Raw genomic sequence first — 8067 nt, forward strand, 5'->3', positions numbered from 1 at the left:
CCCCCCCCCCCTTTTTTAATGATCCCCCCCCCGGCGGCCTTCTCCGGATGGGGTCGGCGGAACTTCCCGAGATAAGGGCGGCCAACAATGGGGGGCTGTGTGGTGCAGCCTGTTTCCCGGCTGGAGGAAATGAATGGCCTTCGCATCATTAATCCGCTGTGGCCCACAGCACCCTCTCGAAGGGTGACCGGGATTGCAGGGGAGATGTTCCCAGCCCCCACCCGCTGTCCCAGCCAGAGGGGCTGCGTCTACTGCTCCAGGCCCATCTCCTTCCAGGCCCATGCATGTGAGAAGGGGGCTGGGGAAGGGGCAGAAGGAGGGGCCCCTCAGGCTGTGGAAGCAGGGCCTGGGTTGGCTGCCTGCCTGAGCCCAGTACTCTGTGGGACCCGGGCAAGTGCTTCACCCCTTCTGGACCCCCTGACCCTCACTGATCCCCAGGCTCCTTCCTTCTTGGCTCTTCTGGGAGTCTGAAGATACCACATGCCTGTAATTCTTGTCTTTCTGTCCCCCTCAGCACATGGGTCACAGGACACATTGCTTTATCCAAATATGGGGGCTCTGATGTGGGACTTTAGGCAGCAAGCAAGGCTGCCTGTGGAGATGTTTGGCCTATGTGGACTGTCCCAGCCACTGCAACTAAAGTCAGGAGGGAGAATACATGGTTAACCCAGAGAATACATATTGTCCCGGGCCTCAGTTTCCCCTTCTACGCCATGAAGGGCGGGACTCGATGACTGCCCCGTGGAGGATGGGCTGCTGTGGTCGGTGACAAAGGATAGGAAGCCATGGAGTTGCCATAGGTCTCCTCCCTCCCCCAGTTCAACCTTAGCCACTGACCAGCTGTGTGTGAATCTGTGCAGATCCCTTCTTGCCTTGGGGCCTAGGTCTTCCCGTCCAAAAATGGGGCCCCCTGGTCAGCTAGCTGGCAGGAGTTCTGGGACAATGGGTATAAATGGGATCCTGTGTGCGACACAGGGAGGGGTGGCCGTCTCTAAAGTGGCCTGGGCTTGGGAATCCACATCCAGGACCCAATCTCTAGCCTGAGGTCCAGCCTTCTCTGTCCCTCCTCCTCCCCATTTCCACCTCTCCCTCTTGCTTCCAGCTCTTGGAGGGCCACCTTCAGGGAAAGAGGTCAAGATTCCCAGTGCAGGAGACGTTCAAACCAATGGACAGGACCCATGGAGGCCTTAGATCGCCAAGGCCAGCCTACTCATTGTGCAGATGGGGAAACTGAGGAAACAGAAGCTGAGAGTCGCCCAAAGCCACAGAGCCAGTAGGGGGCAGACAAAAGTCTGGAACGCAGATCTGCGTCTCACACACCCCCAGGCTCTGGAATGTTAGGGCTGGAAGGGCCTGTCCAAATTCTCTCATTGCTCGGAGCGGGAAACTAGAAAGCGGGAAAGCCCAGCCCAGATCATCCCAAGAGCAGTCTGGAACACTGACCCCTCAACTCCAGTACCCCATGTGGTCCAGGTGCTCCAATGGCCCCTCAAGGTTGGGGGAGCCCTTCCTATCTCCCTCACCCCCGCCCCTGTGTGTTACCCTAGCTTGCAGCGAGGGAACAGTGTCTTAGAGGACAAAACGGGGAAGAATAACCACCAAAACATACTGGCGGGAGCCCTTCCCACACCATCAGGAGAGCTCTGCTCAGGCCAGCCCACACCACAGCACAGCCTTCTCCACCACCCATGGCTCCTGCTCCCTTCCAAAGGTCCTTCCAGAAGGGAAACGTGTCAGCATGAGGAGGAGGAAGCAGGTGGCTGTGTCCTGGGAGCAGCTTGGCTCAGTCCTGGGGTCCCTGAAACACATCAGTGTCTCCCCAGCCGGCCACTCAGGCTGCCACTGCTCCCCAGGGCTCCATGCCCTGCGCGTGGCCCAGCTCCCTAAGAGCAAAAGAAAAATAACATTTGCTGAATCCCACACCGTGCAGAGCCCTGTGCCAGGGTGTCCCTATGCATGTCTCTGTTAATCCTTAGCACAGCCCTAGAGGTGGGATTTAATACTCCTGTTTTACAGATGAAAAACCTGTGGTCCAAAGAGGGAGGGTAACTTCCCCAAGGTCACACAGCCAGTACCTGGGAGAGTTAGGGCTAAGCCTGGCGCCTTGCACCGCACCCCTCTGCCCACTCCACACCTTGCCTTTAGAAGATCAACCTCATGTTCATGAAAATATTAAGCTGGGTCTGATCCAGCTCCCTGACCCTCCTCTCTGGTCCATTAAGCGATGCCCGGCCTGGCCACAACGATTGCTCTTTTCCTCTGTTTCCCTCTGTCAATCCCACGTCCCTTCCCCTGCTTGCTGAGTAGGAGTGATAAGCTGTGACTGTGGCAGGATAGATGGGTTTCGTGGCGTCATCCACATGTCCCCGTGCGCCCTGCGGCAGATGCCCATTAATGGGAGCACCCCGTTGTCCCTTCCTCGTGCCCAGAAAGCTTCATATGTTTTGGATCTGCGTTCACAAGTTCCCTATGTCTTAGAATCTGCTCTGGCTTCTCTGGAACCTCTTAGACTGGGCTCCCACACCCCCGCTCTTCCTGTCTCAGCGGTGACCACGCTGAAGGCTTCGTTTCTGTTTACATGCGCCTCTCCACACCTAGCCATAAGCTTCGCTCAGGGACAGTGGGTCTGACGGATCTCTGCGTCCACAGCACCCAGCACGGCGCCCGGCACATGGTATTTCATGGGCAAGTTTGTTGAACAAATAAACGTGATGCCTTGATTTTCTCTTTTACCTTCTCTCTGCCATCGGTATGAAAAGGACTTTAAAGGCAGGACACGAGACTAAGATTTTACAGTAGGGTGGCCTTTGGCCTTCCAAACCAGGGTAGCAGCTCTGGAACGGACACGTGGCAGGGGACAGCTCATGGCTCTGGCTCCAGCTACAACTGCCTTCCGGTCAGCTGCTTTTAGATCCTGCCACCTGCCCAATCGTGCCTCCTCTGATCCAGGCTCCTGGCCGAACAACTGTCCCCACGGTGAAGTAAGTGGTGTGCCCCTGTTGGACGGGTCAGGAAACTGAGTTCAGAGAGTGGAAGGAACTTGCCCGAGGCCACTCAGCTCGGAAGAGGCAAAGCAGTGCCTCCCACCCATCTCATCCCAGCGCGGCTCTCTGCCTCCGTCTAGGCCTCTGGTGGGCCGGGGGGCAGCCTCAGTGGAGGACCTTCTTCTAGACAGAGGTGGGGATTCTCTTGGCATGAGGAAGTGAGCCCCTGTCCCCTGAGGGATGCAAGATGGGCAAGATGGACACACGGAGGAGATACAACAGGGAGGATGGCACATTCCCTGAAGGCTTCTGGAGACTTGGACGTGAATTCTGCCTCAGGCTTCTTCACATCCTTGGTTCACAGTTTTGCCCAGATGCGGATGATGGAGCCCAGGGGTGGGGGCGGGCCTGGCCGCAGACAGCCACGTGTGGATTAGGAGGGAGAGTAGGCTAGCGGGAGGACACTTACAGTTTGGGCAGAAGAGGTGGCTCCTGTGGCCCAAGAGGTTGGGGGAGGGGGGTGGGCAGGGGAAGGGGTGTCTGGAGAGGAGCGGCCATGCTCGTCAGGTCATCAGGGTCCACGAGGCGGAACGGGGATGGTGAGCTAGGCCTGAGTGAGGCAGGGGGCCTGCTGAGAGGAAGGGGCTGGGGTAGGTGGGGGAGGGTGGGGAGAGCAGTGTGAACGGAATGTGTCCCCTGGGGAAAGAAGCAGGTGAGGACCAAGTGGAAGGGTGCGGAATGGACCAAGGGCCTGCAGGAAGGAAGAGTGGGAGCCCAGGGATGGGACACAGGAAGTCTCTTCCCTGGGGCAGGCCAGGAGAAACATGGGAGTGAGAAGGGGAAACCGGGGGACAGGAAGTTGGGGCACCTTCCCCGTCTGATGAAAGCGGAGTGCCTTGGGGGATTGACTGGAATGCACAGGGAGCTGAACAGAGCACACAGAACTGCCGTCGCCACCAAGGCCCAAGCCCCCCACGAAGCTGATCGTTACTGTCGCTGAGACACTGGCCCGGGCAGCCTGACTCCAGAGTTGACTCTCAGCGGTTACATTCTCCCTTTAGTAACAGCTAGCGATGCTCAGAGAACTTAGAAAGTGCAGGGCACAGCACCAAGCCTTTTACAAGCGTTAACTTGTTAAAGCCTCATAACAGCCCCAGGAGGCGGAAACGATTGATCACACACACGGACACACGCAGACACACACGGACACAGGAGGACAACCAGATCCACGTGGACATACAGACATGCGCTGCTGGTTCGCACCTAACCTGGGAAGGAGCATGGGAGGGGTGGGGGGGGGGTGCAGGGAGCGGCGGGATTGGGAAGCCCCTCCTGCCCTCTGGTTCCCCATCACTTCTTTACCTCCCCACCCTCATTCTCCAGCAGGCACCACACCCCTCTGGTCTGTGTCTCCCTTGGGCTGAAGATCCTTTGGTAATGGTTTTCAGACTATCCTCCCTTGCCCCCCAAAGCCCTGACTCATCCTGCTGTGGGAGTTGGGAGGACTGAGAGATCTAAGTCCCAGGCGCATGTGGTGGAGGATTCCAGACCCTCACGCCCCGGGGAGGCTGCCTCTTGTCGGGGGCTCCCCCGCTCCCCCATACCTCACCTGCAGCCCAAGCACTTCTGGGAAAGGCCCCCAGAGTTGGGTGTAGGCAGCTGGAGCAGAGCAAGGCCCCTCCAGCCTTTGACTGGAGTGGCTTGAAGAGCTCTGTAGATGCCAAGTTCATCGTGCCTGGGCACCGCCCGGCTAGCCAGAAGGAGAAGGGGACCTCTGCTGCTGCCTGACCCCCGTCACACCCTGCCCCCTCAGGGAGGCCCTTTCTTCCCTTCTTGGACCCCAGAAATCACCGGCTGTCCCCTCGCCCACGCCCCGCCCACCCAATCGCAGACTAGAACTCTTTTCAGGAACCCCCACCCTGGGCTGCAGATTCTATCACATTTCAAGTTATTCCTGCCTTGTGTCTAGGTCCAGTTGTTCCCCATCCATCCATCCATCTGCCCGTCCGTCCGTCTGGCCACCCATCCACCCACTGTACCCATTCTTCCTTCATCCAGCATTTATCAGACCAGGTACAAAAGTAAGTGCATAGACACAAGAACTCTGCCCTGTCCTCCTCACTAGGCTGAGGGGAAGTGCAAGCAAATGAACAGTTGTGAGTGTTCTGTGTAAATAGCCATTAACACAGAATGGGCCCGTCTATGCTTTGGGGTAGGCTTCTCACTCATTTCTAGGGCAGGGGAGCACTGTGAGGCCAGTGAAGGCTTGAAACCACCTGGTGCCTCCTGGGAGTTGAAGGATTCATTCTGTTGGGAGACCAGAGGGGAGGAGGGGAGGGCCTTGCAGTGAGGCTGGAGGTGAAGACAGTGCTGGGCCAGATGGGTCTTGGGGGACGGATGAGCAGAGCTTTGCCTTTGGTCTATGTGTGTTGGGGAGCAGAGGAAGGGTTTCCAGTTGGGACTTACAGGACCAGATCTGCATGGCAGCTGCCAGGGACAGCTCATGCTGACTCCTTCAGGAATATAGAGGCCTTCAAAGAAGAAGATGCTGTTGGAGGTGGGGACTGGGTCCCATCAGGAGGTGGGGAGGGAACTCAGGTGGCCCTTCAGAGTTGGAATCTGTAGCCATAAGCCAGGAGTTAAGCTGGAGAATTCTAGAAGATCCATAAACTTGAGCATGGTCCTTCCCCCTGCCCGGGTCCCACAGAGCATCCTAACACAGGAGGGGATTCTGGGTTGGTCCTGGAGAGGAAAAAAGAACACTGGGGAGAGGGTGCCCCTGTCAGCCACTCTGGGGGAGCCCCCAAGGATAGAATGGGACTCAGCTGGGAGGGAAGTACAGAGGGGGCTGAGAAGGGCCCAGTTGTGCAGGGTGTTCACCGTGCAAGGTCATCTGGCTGAGGCGGTGAGTGGAAGGTGAAATCCCGGCGTGGGGCTGCATCTGCCCAAGTGGGGCACCTCTTTCTAACTTTTACAAAAGCACCGTAGAGTCTTGGCGGGGCCTTGGGGCCCGGGGGAGAGCTAAAGGGACCCTGAAACAAATTCAGGGCCTGAGAAGGCAAGAGCTTAGAGCCTAGTCGGGTCCGTCAGTATTTCTGTCTCTCTCAAAGCGCAGCCTGATTTCCCACTGGGCGAGGAGGGGAGATGAGCATTTGCTGAGGCTGCGGCTTGAGCAACAGAGCCCCTGGCTCATTCTGAAGTCCCGAGCTGACACGGGCCCTGGTGGCCCCATGACAGGGCTGCGTGGCTTGGCCAGGAGAGGGACGTTTTGGCAGCACTGGCTCTGAATCCTCTTCTGCCGGGCTGGGCTCTGTGAGACCGTTCCCGGCGACCCATTCGAAAGGGGAGGCATCAAACGCAGCGGTGGCCACATTTATGGTTTTGCCTCCTCGAGCCAGTGCCGGGTGAGGAAGGCCTGAGCGGGTGCGGAACTCAGCCTCTGGCCTGGGCCTCGTGTGTCACTTTGTGGCGGTGGCACATCACCGTCCCCCTCCGCAGCTCAGCGTCCTCGTCCAAACAGAGATGGTATCTGAGGCCTGGCCCAGGTCTTCTCTCGGACCCCAGTACTTTATCCCTCACCCCCATCACCTCACCTGATTTCATCCCCCTCTGAAGCAGGCAGATGGCATTAGCGCTATTTGACAGAGGGAGAAACTGAGGCTCTGAAACTGAGCCCTAAGACCACACAGTGGGCAGGCAGCGAAGCTGGAATCTGCTTCTGGAGCCTGCGGTTTTCTCCCTGCTCCTTGGTGCCTGGATGTGGCCTAGACCTGGAAAAGGAAGGGGTTCCGGACACAAGAAATCCCTCCGTGAAGATGTGGACATTTTCTCCCATGACTTCTGGGGGGGCCCCGCCCCCTCCAGGACATCCCTCCATCACCTCCTGGCTCTCAAAATGTCAGTCATCACTCCAGCACCCAGACTGGGCCCCCGGAATCTGGGGTGTAGAGAAGACGGGCGGTGGGGTGGGTTTCTTCTGCAGCTTTAAAGACAGAAATTGAAGTCCCTGTTGGACCTGAGGCACAAAGCCTCAGCTTGGAGAGGTTGCAGCCCACGAGCTGCCCCTGGCGACCCTGGGGATTCCAGCCCCACCCCACTCCCGTCCTGTCCCAGGGGACTCCATTTGCACACCTGGAGCCCTATCCCTCCGGTTCTGGGAACCAGCTTTGCACGCGTGGACAAGAACAGCTCCAATGGAATGTCTCTGGTTTGGCCTCCCCCAGTCCTCCTGCTTCAGTCTCACACCCCACGTCAGAGTAAACCAGTGCTGGAAGGACCCCCAGCACCCCTGAGTACAGCCCCACTGCCGGAAGGGGAAACTGAAGTTCTGGGGGTGGGGGGCGGTCTGCACTGGCCCAAAGCCTCATGGCCTGAGGACCCTGTTCAATTTCCTCCCCTCTTCTCCCAAGCCCTCCTGCCCTAGCTCAGCCCTCTGGGGCTCCACGATGGGGCTCCCACTTCTCCTGGGATAAAGTCCTGGTATGTCAGGATCTGGTCTGTCGCCTGTTCCAACCAGGTCTCCCCTAACCACCACCCTTCCAGCCAGGCTTACACAGCGACCACAGTAGCATGCGCACCCAGGTCCCGATTCTCTTGAGGCACATGTCTTCCCAGGTCCAATCACCTATGGCCATGTCACGTGGTCTACCGTGGTTGCTAGGGCCTCTGGGATATGGGGAAGTTCTCAGAGGAGGGGACGTAAGCCCTAGGGCTACCATCACAGTGAAGACAGGACTTCTGATGGAGCAGACCATTAAGCACTGGGTGTCAGAGCTCACAGGCCCTGGGGCTCACCTAATCCCAACTCCGCCTTGTTAAAGTCAGGAGTTGGGTCCAGAGAGGGCCAGGGACTTGCCTGAGGCCACAGAGTGCATGTGTCATGAGTCACACAGCAGGGGCATATATACGCAGGGAGTCTCACAATCTGCAAGGCATTTTACCCCATTGCCTCATTCAATCTTCACGATGACTTTTGAGGTGGCCCCTGCTATTCCCGATTTCCAGATGGGTAAGTAGGACCTCACAGAGGAGGCCACATAACTATGGAGTAGAAGAACCAGGATAGAAACCAGGTCTATCTGAA

The sequence above is a fragment of the Herpailurus yagouaroundi genome, unplaced genomic scaffold, assembly GCF_014898765.1.
Source record: "Herpailurus yagouaroundi ecotype Mexico unplaced genomic scaffold, PumYag 180, whole genome shotgun sequence".
Classification (NCBI taxonomy): Eukaryota; Metazoa; Chordata; class Mammalia; order Carnivora; family Felidae; genus Herpailurus; species Herpailurus yagouaroundi.